The sequence below is a fragment of the Ochotona curzoniae genome, unplaced genomic scaffold (assembly GCF_017591425.1).
Source record: "Ochotona curzoniae isolate NIBS_2020 unplaced genomic scaffold, NIBS_Ocur_1.0 scaffold_3223, whole genome shotgun sequence".
NCBI lineage: Eukaryota > Metazoa > Chordata > Mammalia > Lagomorpha > Ochotonidae > Ochotona > Ochotona curzoniae.
In genome coordinates, this window is record NW_024467108.1 from 5,466,822 (window position 1) to 5,481,076 (window position 14,255).

Here is a 14,255-nt window from a genome sequence, read left to right on the forward strand (position 1 = left end):
TAAGAGCTTGTAGTCTAGTAAGATGTAAAAGAGGTAAAAGCAAAGACATTGCCTATTATGTTGCTATTTTTTAGTCTCTTTCCCTCCCTAAAGCCATTAAAATCTATTTAATACCATTTGTTTTAAATGTTAATTAATATCTTACTTTTATATAATCCTTTCTAAACAGAAATGTATTATCTTTATTTCCCTGGATTTTGTTTTTGTAACTTATCTTGGTTTTCAAACTCAGAACGTATACAAAATTTTATGTACCTTTTAATATACCAGCCAGAGTATTAATCAAATATATGTCAAATCATATCAAGCTCTGGATAGTGGAAAAGAGATACAAAAGAACTTGACCTATATGAAAGCTAGTTACTCTATTCTATGTATAAAATATAGTTGTTGTGGTGAGTTTCCCACCATGTTGCCTTAACTGGAATAACTAGTCAATATCTTTCTTTAATTCCATTCATTATCATCTCCTTTTGAAACATTTGGCAAAACTGCTAATGTAACTCACAATTTGAGAAATCTGTAAATACTGTCTTCAGGGACTATCATACTGCCAAGCAATCTGGTAGCCTTTGTTTTGCTTTGAGTTTCTACTATTACTACTTTCTCAGTAATGTCAGGATGTGACAATATTGTAAATCTGCTAGCACATATACTTCTGTTAGTCTCTCTTCCAGCATCATTATCCTCCACCTTTGGTCTTCACATTTAGTGTATAGTCTCAGCTGCAGAAAGAGGAAGTTAGGCAGTGGAGCCCTTTTAATTTGCTCCTTGTGGCAGACTTCCCTGCTAAAAGCACAATACTGAATATTATCTGAGACTTGCTGCTGCTAGTTCTGTACTGTCATTCTCTTTCCCTTTCTATCAAATAATTGCATAATTTTATACCTGCCCTCATGTTTACTAGCTGCATTAGTTTGGATCCAACAAGTAGACTTCAAACAGGGATTAGATGCGCAAAAAGTTTATTAATAAAGGGAATAGGAGAAAGTAGGCAGAGCCTTCAGACTTCAATGTGAATATGATACCTGGAGAAGGAAAGAAAGAAAGAGGATTAGGCAACGGTTTGAACTGTTTCTAATGTGGCACAGCAGGTTGGGCCACCACCTGCAATGCTGAAATCCCATCCATGTGGGTGCCAGTCTGGGTCTCAGCTGCTCCATTACCAATCCTACTCCCTGCTAACACACCAGAAAAGGCAAAGGAAGATAATAAAAAAAATCTTTAAAAGAAAATGTTTTTTATAATGATGACATGGTTGATTAGATTGGGAAGGGTCAAGGATTAGGGATAAGTGGTGTGAGACCATTATTTCCACATTTTTTCTTCTTCCTGTATTTGGGGGAAGGGGAGGCTGAAAGGGAGAACCCATACCCAACGTCCTAACCACATCAGGACCTGGGGATGGAGGCATGGCCACCAGATGTCATCCCAGGGTCCTTGATGTGGAACATGCTCTGAGGATTCTGTTTAAATGGTTTTGATAGCTCTGATGTGCTGTTGATCTCACAGATCTAAGGATGAGAGACTTCTTCCAAGGTCCATTGGCTGACATAATCCACCTTACAGTGTCCATTTGCCCAGAAATTTGCTGTCAAGCTTCACTGGGATAGTTAACCAATGTGTTCTGAACTTGTTCCTCTGCTATGGTACCAGATGTCCTCTTGTAGGCTCCCATGGACTGCCAATTCCTCCATATGCATCTGGGTATGCTGTCCACTGCTCCATCTAAGCTACTAAGGAGGTCCAATTCTGACACATGCACTCCACTGTCAGCTCTCAGGTCCTGCCACTTTCGCCATGGTTGGAGTTCTGAGTCCAGCGATTTAGTTGAGGGTGGGGGAGGAGAGGTGCTCCAAGAAATTTGATCTGATCCCAGACCTTGCTGATTGTTTACAGGCACTTTCAATAGCATTATGGTTTAGGCAGCTGTAAAATGTAGAACACAAAATCGTTTTTTGACATCAGATTGTCAGCATTAGTCTTTGTCAGTGTCAGGGCTTGTGAGCAGGTACCTCAGTAGCCAGATTTGTCTTTGTCCTTGTCCTTGTCTTACTTGCAGGCCTTTTTTATGCAGCCATCCCTTTGGCTGCTAATTTGTCAGCAGGCATTTTCTGACCTTTCCCTACATGTCAGACCCTGCGTGCTGGCTGGTGCCCATTTATGTCCACTCTCCCTCACAGGACCTGAGCACTCTAAGGCCCATCTCCCAGTGTGCATAGAAATAGCTAATTAAAGGGAAATTTATGGAGCACTGTTCGTGACCTGGCAGCCTAGCTGTGGCTGTCGGGTTCCATTCCGGTGCCACAACATCACCATTGGCCTCATGCAGCTGGCTGCCTGGGGGGCTTCCAGTTCGGGGTCTTGGAAACAAACATTGAGTATGGAATAGGAGAGATTTATTTTATTTATTTGAAAGACAAAGTTACACAGATCTTCCATTGCTAGTTCACTCCCTGATTGGCCACAATTGCCAGCGTATGGCCAGACTAGAGCCAGGAGTTTCATCCGGATCTTCCATGTAAATTCAGGGTCCAAACAATTGAACCACCTTGATTCTTTCCCAAGCACAATAGCAGGGAACTGGATCAAAAGTGAAACAGCTCCAGGGGAAGGGGGAAAATGGTAGCATGGCAAGATAAGCATCAGCCTGTGGTTCTGGCATCTCGTATGAGTGTCAGTTCGACTAGCTGCTCTACTTCTGATCCAACTCCCTGCTTATGGCCTGGGAATGGCAGGGAAGGCTGGCCCAAGTTCTTGGGCCCTTGCATCCATGTAGGAGATCTAAAATAAGCTCCTGATCTTGAACCAGCCCATCTCCAGCTGTTGCAGCCATTTGGGTAATGAACCAATGGATGTAGATTTCTCTCTCTGTCTCCTTATCTCTTTATCTCTGCCTTTCCAATAAAAATAGATTTTTCAAAGATGTATTTATTTTATTGGAAAGGTAGATTTGTAGAAAGAGAGACAGACAGAAGGATCTTCCATCCGCTGGTTCACTCCCCAGGTGGCCGCAGTGGCCAGAGCTGAGCTGATCTGAAGCCAGGAGTCAGGAGCTTCTTCTACATCTCCCATGTAGGTGCAGCGTCCCAGGACTCTGGGCTGTGCTTAACTGCTTTCCCAGGCCACAAGCAGGGAGCTGGACAGGAAGTGGAGTAGCCAGGACACAAACCAGTGTGCTGTAAGATGGAGGACCAGCCAGTTGAGATATCATGCTGCCCCAAAAATAATAAATCTTTTTTAAAAAGATGTGGAGCAACTGGGTCTCAAATTGGTGCCCAAATGGGATGCCAGCTCTGCCTTAATGGCTTAACCTGCTATGTCAGATGACTTACCTTCTACTTACTTCTTTGTAATTTGAAAGCTGGGCCTGGCACTGGGGTTAGACATTTTGCTGAACTCTGGCTTCCTTCACTTAGTCCATGAGCTTGAACCCTTCTTCAGCTGTTTGCACCCTATATGGGAGAAGTACTTGTTATCACACATCAATGAAGTTTCCAACTCCTGCCCTAAAGTGGGCAAGTGGATTTTCCCGCAACTTTTTACTTTGATAACTTTCCTCCCATAGAATAACCTTGGCCAGGGATTTATGAATCCAAGAAAACTATCTGGTCTATTTCCCTGTGTGTCTAGGGATTTAAATTATTGGCTGTATTTTAATTGTAGATATACTTTTATACTTGAAGTAGATTAGGTAGAAATTTGGTGCATTTTTTTTCCTGTGTTCACAGATCTTTGATGTTTGTTAACATCATACGGTAGACTAGGAATATCAGTTTTGCTTTCATATTCTTTAAGACTGAAGGGCATGCTTCACCAAATTAAAGCACCCAAGATTCACTTAATATAGGGTAATATTTTATCAAGGTCATAAGTGATTTACTGTGAAAGATCATATTTTATTATAACCTAAACAGACTTAACAAAATCTAGACAAATTGCTAGTTTAAAAATGATGTGAACTTAGTTTTCCCAGAGCACATACACATAAACCCACAAAATTATGCATAGATGGCAGCAGGCATTATTACATTGATCCCCAAAGTTGTGAGTCTAGCAGCAGCTATTATAACATGCTTTGTTTTCATTATTGCAATGCTTAGCCAGTCATCTGAATTCTAGCCATTGCTGTTTATGGCAAGAAATAGCGTCCCAGCTGAGGCAGCAGAGCCAGTCATACCATTTTATTGATGTAATTTGACTTATTTTGGTTCTTTTCCTAGTGTCGAACATTTTGTGAAGCCCTAACATAAATTATTGGCTTGTATAACCCACTGCATCAACTTCACTCAGAGATTTGCTGCCTGTGCAGTTCCTTAATTTTCAAGTGTGAGAGATTTATTTTTCCTCCGTGAGTCCTAAAGTTTCTCCATGTGCTCATACACACACACATGTTTGAGGATATGTGTGAGTACATAGGAATGCCAGCAAGAAAGGTGAACATAGCTTTAGTTAATTCTCACATAAGATTCTGGACAAATATTTGAACTTACAGATACTGGTTGTCATATTCTAAAACTGATCTGATCAGAGGCAGTGTATTAGTGTTTATAATTTGGTACTGTTTTAGCTACTCTTTTATTAATTTTGACTAATCAAGATTCCACACACTTCATCTGTTGAGTGAATACTTATTGGCTACATAATGGCAATTAATATTCCATAAACCAATGTAAATGGCTAAATAATACTACAGATAATAGTCATGAGTATTATGGATCAGACAAGATATTTCAACCCTCATAGCAACCTGTAATATAGATGGAATTACGCCTGGCCAATGGAGCTGGGAGGGGATCTGGGAATATTAATTGTTTATGGATTTTCTGGCTGGGGTTTCCAGTTTTACTGCCACTTCAGCAGTACCTGTGGCCACTAATTCTTGGGCCTTTGAAGGTTCTTGAGGTGTAGCTCAGCTTGCCTCTCAGATTGTAGTATAGAATTCAACCTTTTCAAGTCTGCTAATTACCTCTGTACTGTCCATTTGCTTTTCAGCCTGTAAAATTGTGTTGCTGTTCTATCTTTCCCTATTCTCTCTTATTTTGTGTGTAATTTTAAAAATCCTTGAAAGTTGCATTTTAGCATTTTTGTGTAGCTTCTACCAAATCAACCCTCTTGCATTATAAAAAAAAAAGGCATAATAAACTATGGACAAAACTATAATAAAAACAAACCCCTGAGGATCCTAGACAATAGCTGAGAACACACAGTTGGCGAGAGAAGAACCATGCCCATTGCGGTATGCAGGTCTTGCAGCCCAAGAAGATAGCCCCAGCTCTGGCACAGGACACACAATCTACAGGTAAGCAGCTTCATCCCGGTGACCGAGCAGCCCTGGAGGCAGGCGCCAGGCCACACACGCTGCTGTACAGGCTACTAGAGCCTGTTCTGCTTCTGGGCAAAGAGCAGTTTGCTAGAGTGGAGCTCTATGTCCCTGAGAAGGGTGGTGATCATACAGCCCAGCTTTATGTTGTCCATCAGTCTGTCTCCAAAGCCATCTCATCAGAAATAGTGAATGAGATATCCTTAAGCAGTATGACGAGACCCAGCTGATAGCTGACTCCAAGCTCAGAGGCTTCTACTTGCTACCAAAATTCCTATTTCTAAGCCTGTGGCAAGGACCAGACTTCACTTTTGTAATAAACAATGGCTTCTAAGATCTCAACAAATTACTAATAAAATATTATTTTTATTTTAACCAAACCTAGCCTTATTATTACTGCATTTTCAGTATCAAAAGAATGACATTCACACATACTAGTGAATGTCCCAAAGTCACAACCAAATTTCTCTGAATATATATATTTTCCTGGTCAAAAATTAAATACCACAGAGTCACGGAATTTAGAGATCAGAGACAGCCTCAATTTCTTCATCTGTAATACAAGGATAGTGATTAAAGAAAAATAATAAGCAGCTTCTAGGGTTCTTCTAATGACTGAATGAGTCAACATTTACAAAGTATTTAAAACAGGGTCTAACAACTAGAAAATGCTTTTAAAATGTATATATATATATCTCCAAAAATGTATTTATGTATATATCCAAAAAAATAGTCTAGACTTTGGAAGTTTTCTGATTCCAAAAAAATTATGACTAAAGTTTTCTTTTTCTTGTTCTGCATCAGTTATTCCTGTGTTTCTCCATTAACATCCAAGTTTAGCTCTTAACCTGACAAAAATCTTCCAGAATATTTTAGAGACTCAGAATCTGTGTATAATAAGAACTTTTACTCCCAAAAGGAGATAAGATAAAGTTGACAGTGATTCTTCAGTGTTTCTAGCCACTTCCCTCTGAAAAGGTACATTAGCTATTGGAGAGCAACCCCATTGTGTGTTGAATGATCAAACCCTGTTTCTGATAACTAGGATCTCTGTGCTCTTGTTCAGAGTTATTTCCATTGTGCCCGACCTGTAGCTGATCTACTGAAATGCTTATTGGCTGTGTTTAGTCCTAGAAATGCTACCCACCCCAGCTTTCTCACATCTGCGTACTGCCTGCCGAAACAGTGAGTGCTCAGGCCATGTTTTCCCTATGAATTTACTCCAGGTATCTTCTGGTGAAAAGTGGAAGTCCTCTTTTCCACCTGTATTGGCTTCCAATTGCTTTGTAATGGATTACCACAAAGTCGGCTGCTTAAGCAATGCTCATGTTTACGTCACAGTTCTGCAGGTCAGAAGGCTAAATAGGTTAAGCTGGTTTCTCTGTTCAGGGTTTCACAAGGCCAAAATCAAGGTGTTGTTCAGGGTTGCCTCTTACCTAGAGGCTTTTGGGAATTATCCACTTCTGAGCTCATGTAAATTGTTGGCAGAATCTGCTTCCTTGCAGCGCTAGGTCTGAGGTTCCCATTTAGTTACTGGCCTTCAGTCAGGGGCCACTCTTCTAGAAGGCATCTACATTGCTTCTTTCATGACCCCGCAATCTTCAGCCCAGCAGAGTTCCAAGATGCCCTTTCCAGAGTTAAAATCTTTCTGACTTTCCTACTGCTGCCAGCCAGAAAAAAAGTCTCTGCTTTTGTAACTAGATAGGGCCCACTCAATCATCTCCATTCACTATAAACAAAATCCAGAGGCTCAAAATTATTAGGTCTGGTTTAAAATTTCACTCACTATCCCATCCTTCTAACTCTTGTAGAAGGTTATGTTTTCCTTCCAAGTTTACTTAGTTATCTCTTGATTAAGAGCTAACCTTCTTGTGATACCCTACCACACGCTGTAAGTAGTGATATATCTTATGAATCAATTTTTGTTAACCAGATTATGAGATCAAATGATTGCTAAAGTTATCTCAAAGCAAATTATTAGAGCATCTTTCCCATCCAGTTGGCAGGGCACTGTGTAATGTTTATGCTGTTTAGAATTTTCTTTTTCAAGCTCCATTTATTTATGATCAACCAGAGAGATTAAACAGTGGACAGATGGGTTTGGACTTTGCCAGTTTACATGAGGTCAGAGAAATCTCTCTCTCTCTCTCTCTCTCTCTCTCTCTCTCTCTCTCTCTCTCTCTCTCTCACACACACACACACACACACACACACATACACAAACTTAAAAGGCATGAAATAGCTATTATGGTAAAATTAATATTTTAAGAGGAAAGGAATCATTAATGAAAGAAAAGAGCATTCTGGAAAACTGTGTTTCATTGAAAACACCTCATTACCAGATTCTTTAAGGGAAACTGGAAGGAGTTCAGAGACATGATGAATGATTGAGAGTCTGCAGCGATGAACTTCCAAGTGAAAATTTTATAAAAGCTAAATGTGTATAGCTCAGCTGAACAACAGCTAAGTTAGAGACATAGTTCAAAAAGGCTGAGAATCTTTTTCATAAGAATTAGAATTAGAATTAAATGAGGAGTAAGGAACCACAGTCTTTCCTAACCAGGCCACTTCTTGGCCTTTTGGCTAAAAACAAGTGAGAAAGACGGTAGTTACTGTTTATATCACATTAGCACCATTATCCTTGGTTGGCTAAGAGTTCAAAGTGCCAGGATTCTGACAAAGCTGGGGTACACATTCAAACTCTACTAGTGTAACTGTCTCAGAGTCTCGAACCATTTTCAAATTTTCCCCATGGTAAAGTGCCACATATTTATCTCATTTCTATAAATAAATTGTTATGATTTATTTATTTATTTGAAAGAATTACAGACAGAGAGAGCAAGAAAGACAAAAGCAAGAGTTGTCTTCTAGTTGTTCATGTTCACTCCCTAGATGGCCACAATGGCCAGGGCAGGATCAGGCCAAAGCCAGGAATCTGGAACTTCATCCAGTTTCCCACATGGGTGGCTGGGGCCCAAACACTGAGGACATCTTCTGCTGCTTCCCCAGACTGTCAACAGAGAGCTGAATCGGAAGTGGTGCAGTCAGGACATGAACCGGCGCCCAGTGGTTTTACTCTCTATGTCACAGCACCAACCCCTTTATTGGCATTTCTGCATTCATCATTACCCTCAACACACACGTACAAACTATTTCGTCAGTAGTTAATTGTGTATTGGATGAATGAAGTAAGTTGTGTTGATGGCCATGCCAGATGTCTGTGGTCATTGTTGGGGAAGTGCTGGGATGGACCTCTATGTTCTGGTGTAATCAAATTTATATCAGTAGATTTGCTTGCATATCTCATCCCAATAAAATGTTTAGATTTGTCTGGATATTTATGGAAGAATCTCTGCACTTAGAACGTTTTGCTTTTTCCACACAGTGCTCCTTGTGGCTCCTCACTGCACATAGATTAGTGACATTGCAGTCAACAGAATATACTATAGTGAGATTCAGCAAAATCAGAGTCAGAGTGTTACTAATTTTAAGATATTAAGATTAATTGGAGAGTACAAATCAGTTACATTAATAAACATCAGCAGTAATTCATATTCATTGTATAATAGCTACCAGAAACTACAGGAGGGCTGGAAGAGATATAATGGCAAATAAGCATATGGAAAAAGGTTCAATATTTTTAGCAAATTAAGCATGCAACATGGAGGCTGGTGCTGTGGTGTAGCAAGCTAAGCCATTGTTTGTAGTGCCAGCATCCTATATGGAGTTCCTGGTGCTCCACTTTTGATCCAGCTCCCTGCTAATGCTCCAGAGAAAGCAGCAAAGGATGACCCAACTGTTTGGGCCCATGAACCCATAGGGGAGACTGAAAGAAGTTCCCAGCTCCTGACTTTAGCCTATCCCAGCCAGCTGTTGTGACAATTTGGACCTACCTTCCTCTCTCGCTCTCACTCTTGCTCTCATTCTGCCTTTCAAACAAAATAACAATTCTTTAAAAAAAAATATATTACAACACAGAACACTGGATTAAGTCATCATCAGTTGTGATCCTGGTATTTCATATCAGAATACTGATTTGAGACCTTACTGGTGCATTTCTGATTGAGCTCCCTATTGATGTGCTTGGGAAAGCAGCCAATGATGGCATAGGTATTTGGGTTCCTGCTGCCCATATAGAAAATCCATGTGGAATTCCAGGCTTCTGGTTTGAGCCTGGCCCAGTTCTTCCTATTGGAGCCATTTGGTAAATGAATTAGAGAATGCAAAATCTCTCTCTCTCTCTCTGCCTTTCAAGATAAACAATCAGTCAATATCTAAAACCTGTAAAAAAACACACATAAGGGCTCAGGCAGCGTGGCCTAACGGCTAAAGTCCTCACCTTGAACGTGCCAGGATCCCATATGGGCGCCGGTTCTAATCCTGGCAGCTCCACTTCCTATCCAGCTCCCTGCTTGTGGTCTGGGAAAGCAGTGGAGGACAGCCCAAAGCTTTGGGACCCTGCACCTGTGTGGGATACCCAGAAGATCATACTACACAGCTATGGGAATAGTTGTGTTTCTAAAAGTTGATGCATTGCAAAGCACTGAAAATTCACCCGCTGCTACTAGGAATACATATTGCCACTTTGAAAAACAGCTTGGCATTTTTAAATAAAATTAAACATGTATTGTCCATTCAGCCCAGCAGCTCTACTCCTAGGTATTGATCCAGGAAGAACAAAAAAACAAAGCTAAACAAAAACTATGGCCAACTATTACAATTAGTAATAGATAAAATTATGCTCTTAAATCTGAACACGAGGGCCCGGCACGGTGGCCTAGCGCCTAAAGTCCTCGCCTTGCATCCACCAGGATCCCATATGGGCATCAGTTATAATCCCAGCAGCTCCACTTTCCATCCAGCTCCCTGCTTGTGGCCTGGGAAAGCAGTCGACAATTGCCCAAAGCCTTGGGACCCTGCACCCACATGGGAGACCTGGAGGAAGTTCCTGCTCCTGGCTCCGGATCGGCACATCACCAGCCATTGTGCTCACTTGGGGAGTGAATCATCAGACGGAAGCTCTTCCTCTCTGTTTCTCCTCCTCTCTGTATATCTGACTTTCCAATAAAAATAAATAAATCTTTTAAAAAAAAATCTGAACATGAATTTGTTTCCCTTACAGAAATAAAAGGTTTTAAGTAAAATAGACATAATAGAAACAGCCCAAATGTCCATCAGTTGATGCATAAATAAACAATGGAATGGAATGCGACTTTATCAGTAAAAAGAACAAACTTCTCACTCTTGCAACATCCTGAATGATTCTCAGCAGTGTCAGTGAAGGAAGATAGAATGGTGTGACAGGCAGATTATGAACTCAATGAATCTCTACAACATCCTTAGAGGCTCTCTATCCTATTAGACTGTCTCATGTTCTGGCTTGTATAGTCTTCACATCGAGCTTGTATCAAAGTAAATGAACTGGAAGCAGGATTGGCTGCAGTTGATCAGTTTAAGGAATAGAGTTTAGATCTGAGGGAAATGGGAATCCAGATTGGGTCAAAGGTCAACCTAAGAAGGTTTAATGTGAGCCAGGGTACACAGAGTTATTGTAAGGGCAGGGAGCGAAAGTTGGGTCTCCAAACCCAGTGGTCACAAAAATGTCTGCTCAAATAGATCCTCCACTGGGTTGTCCACTCAGATATCCTTTCTTTGGTGATTGTTAATTAAAGCTGATCACAGTTACTGTTAAGATTGTGGTTTATCCATCTTTGGCAAATGTCCATTTCTGCTCTGCTTGTCCATTTGCAATGCCTTTCCTTGACCCTTCTCAGGAGCTTGCAAGAATCCACAGCATAGAGTAAATGTACTTGCAGATAAGGTTGGCTCCAGAGTTAATTAATGTTGATTTGATAGTTCTCCTGCTTGTCTGTGGCTGGCATAACCTATGCCTAGTGAAATTAACAGTAACATGTGATATGAAGTAATGATTCTGTGCTTAGGAACTTAGCAAACAGAATTTGGTGGCTGAACTCAGCCTGGCCAACCTTAGATATCCTATGTAACCTCTCACTTATTTAAGGTAAATGAAACAGGTAAGTTGCATGCATTCACACATGCTATTCTGATCTAGTATTAATTTCATCATTCTAAAAGAAGTTGACAGTTTGACTGAGAGGAGGAATGAAAAAGGCTTTCCCACTTTCCTAGGTGTGAGAGCTTTCAGACTTGATTTTTAGGCTTTGATCTCAGAGTGGCAGACCTTTAGGTCAGTGTAAAGCCATCACCTGGGGTGCCAGTATCCCATACTAAGGCCAGCTTGAGTTCCTGCTGCTCCACTTCTGTTCTGGCTCTCTGCTACTGTGTCTAGAAAAGCAGTGGAAGTTGGTCAAAGCACTTGGACACCTGCCACCCATGTGGGAGACCGGGAAGAAGCTGTTACAAACACTTGGAGAGTGAACCAGCAAACAGAAGCTTGATCTCTCTCTCTCTCTCTCTCTCTCTCTCTCTCTCTCTCTCTCTCTCTCTCTCTCTGCCTTTGAAATAGACACATAAATCTTAAAAGAGATGACAAGCTCAATTGGGTCCTGAGTTTGCCTTATAGCATATTTACTTGGAGAAAAGACCAGCATGTTTATGTATGCAGATGGAAACGTACTTAGGTTGTTCTTGAAACCAGAGACTTATAATCGAGTTTTTATACTTTTCCTTAGAGATAGATATTGCAGTACTTCACTGTGAGAAACAATATTATTGCTCATGTTAGACAGTCTTTAAGTAGCCTTTTCATATCTTGGAAAGAGTTGTTTTTCTTTCTAGGCAGGCAGATTTTACTGTTGACATAGTGGTGCCCTTTGTTTTAAGCTCATAATCTGGTTCTTTTCATGAATTGAAATATTGGTAACTAGTCTTACAAAGATTTTTGACTACATAAGCCTTAACTTTAAAGTTAAGTCTCTAATGCATATGTTCATTTTTAATTTCTTATTTTTCAGTTCCTTCAGAACAGTTCTCTTTGTAGTCAAATTCGTTGTAATCCCATCACGAATGTGTTGAGCTTTTAGTAATCTTTATTGAAGCATTGTATTAATCCACATTCCCTCACGGTAACAGACGGTTTGTGTCAAACATATCATGCAGCTTAGCTCAAGCTCCATATGGAACTAATAAGGCATGCAATAAGTGGCCTTGGGTAGATGAATGTAGTTTGGAAGGAGATTGTGTGTGTGTGTGTGTGTGTGTGTGTGTGTGTGTGTGTGTGTGTGTGTGTGTGTTGTCTAAACCAAATTTTCCTCCTCTGCCAAATCCTAAATGGCAAAATGATTCCTGAATCCCTAGAGTTTTTTCATGGCCTAGAAAAATTGTGTTTTGAACAATAAAATTTAAATTGAGCACTTTGATTTTAAATTAGACCTCTTAGCTCAATGGGAGGATGGGAGGATACTGAGTACAGAAACTCAGCATTTCTTACTCAGACGTGCAGTCAGCCCTTATCTTTAAATATGCTCTTCTGAGTGGCAGGTGGCCTTTGTGAAGTGCACTGATTTGGAATGAAACCACCCTGTTGCTTTGGGAGAGAAATATTTTTTACACAAAGGATATATGAAGAAGAAAAACAGAATAAAGATAATGGAATTGGCATGACTGTAGTCTGTTGCCAGCTGAGTGTACTCTCCACTCTGATTTTCTTTCTGCTAGTTGCAGTAACTATACTCCAGATCTTCCTGCCTGTTGTATAATAGGAATTTCCTTTTGGTTTTGGAAACCACTGACCACTGCTTCTGTCTACTTCCTGTTGATTTATTAACTATCTGTAGCTTTTTGCCTTTAATTGCCTGTTAGCCATGGAGCTGAGCAAAAATTAAATTGCTCCCATGGAGTCCTAAACAAATTTGGGAGCAGCTGAAATTCTAGCTAATTGAAACCAAAATTCTACTGAAATACTGCCTCAACTCTTTGGGTGGTGGGGCAGTAGGAAGTTGTTACAAAAGGTGTTTATTTCAGAGGCTAATTGAAGGCAGTTAGGCCTCAAGCAGTATTTTATTTGCCTGGGTTTCTTGGCAGTGCCTTCCCCAGTCACAGTGAGAGCCGAGGGAGCATTTCTTAATGCGGTGGCAAGTGATAATAAGTTAGTGTGGGTGAACATAAAGTTAGATATCTCAGAGAAGAGTCTTCTGTCTACTCACTGTCTCTCTCTGCTGCCTCTGGATTGTTCTCCTTCATGCCCCTGCTTAAAGCCCAGGAGTAGATTATTACTAGCAAGCAGGCAGGTAGCATCAGAGCTCTTGGGCTGATGCTGCAGGCCCTCAGCAGTTTTCATAGCTCCCCTCTCAAAGTCGTGTCTCCAGCTCTTCCAGCCGCAATGGAAAGTCTAGCTGAGCACTTCACAACCACCTTAGCAGACAAATATCGTATGTCCTGTTTTATAGACAAAGTACGGATTGGTTATGTAACTTGTTCAAGGTTATACACAATATATCGCAGGAATAGACTGAGTCCAGATCTATTGTTTCCAAGACAGAGCTGGTTGTGATTACAGTACCTTGCCTAGCAGACATGCAAGAGGAATGAATGAGTAGGGCACCTTAGGAACAGCAACTATGGTTCTTTCTTCCACTCCTAAATTTTTTTCCTCCTTCTCCTTGGCCAGGTTCCTTGTCTTCCTTTCTATTAGAAATACTACACCAGGGAATCACTTGCTGAAGACTCCTTTCAAAAAGTTTAGCAACTGTTTGCCCAGGCCAAGCAAGGAAGGAACTTGTGCAGGGCCACATGGCAGGTGTCAGTCTTCCCATTTTACTGTGTAATTATTTTTAAATGTATTGGCATGGATAGTGTTTATTGCTGCCTCTCGGGAGTACTTGCAGTCAGAAGCTTGGTTACAATGAGCAGTTACAAAACAGTATATTTAAGATGTTCCCTTTAATTTGAAGTGATTCTTCACTCCATTTTCTGATTCTCATTCTAACTAGTTAAATGATAAACCATTATT

At 40.6% G+C, this 14,255-nt stretch overlaps 1 protein-coding gene and 1 non-coding gene across 3 annotated transcripts in view; both read left to right on the forward strand.

Annotated features, from left to right (window-relative positions):
- UVRAG (UV radiation resistance associated) overlaps positions 1-14,255 on the forward strand; it is a 292,819-nt gene that overhangs the window by 247,261 nt on the left and 31,303 nt on the right. The gene's annotated exons all lie outside the window — the stretch shown is intronic.
- LOC121145542 lies at positions 2,250-2,376 on the forward strand. Its single transcript, XR_005882035.1, has one exon. It is a non-coding gene; the product is annotated as a small nucleolar RNA SNORA54 (small nucleolar RNA).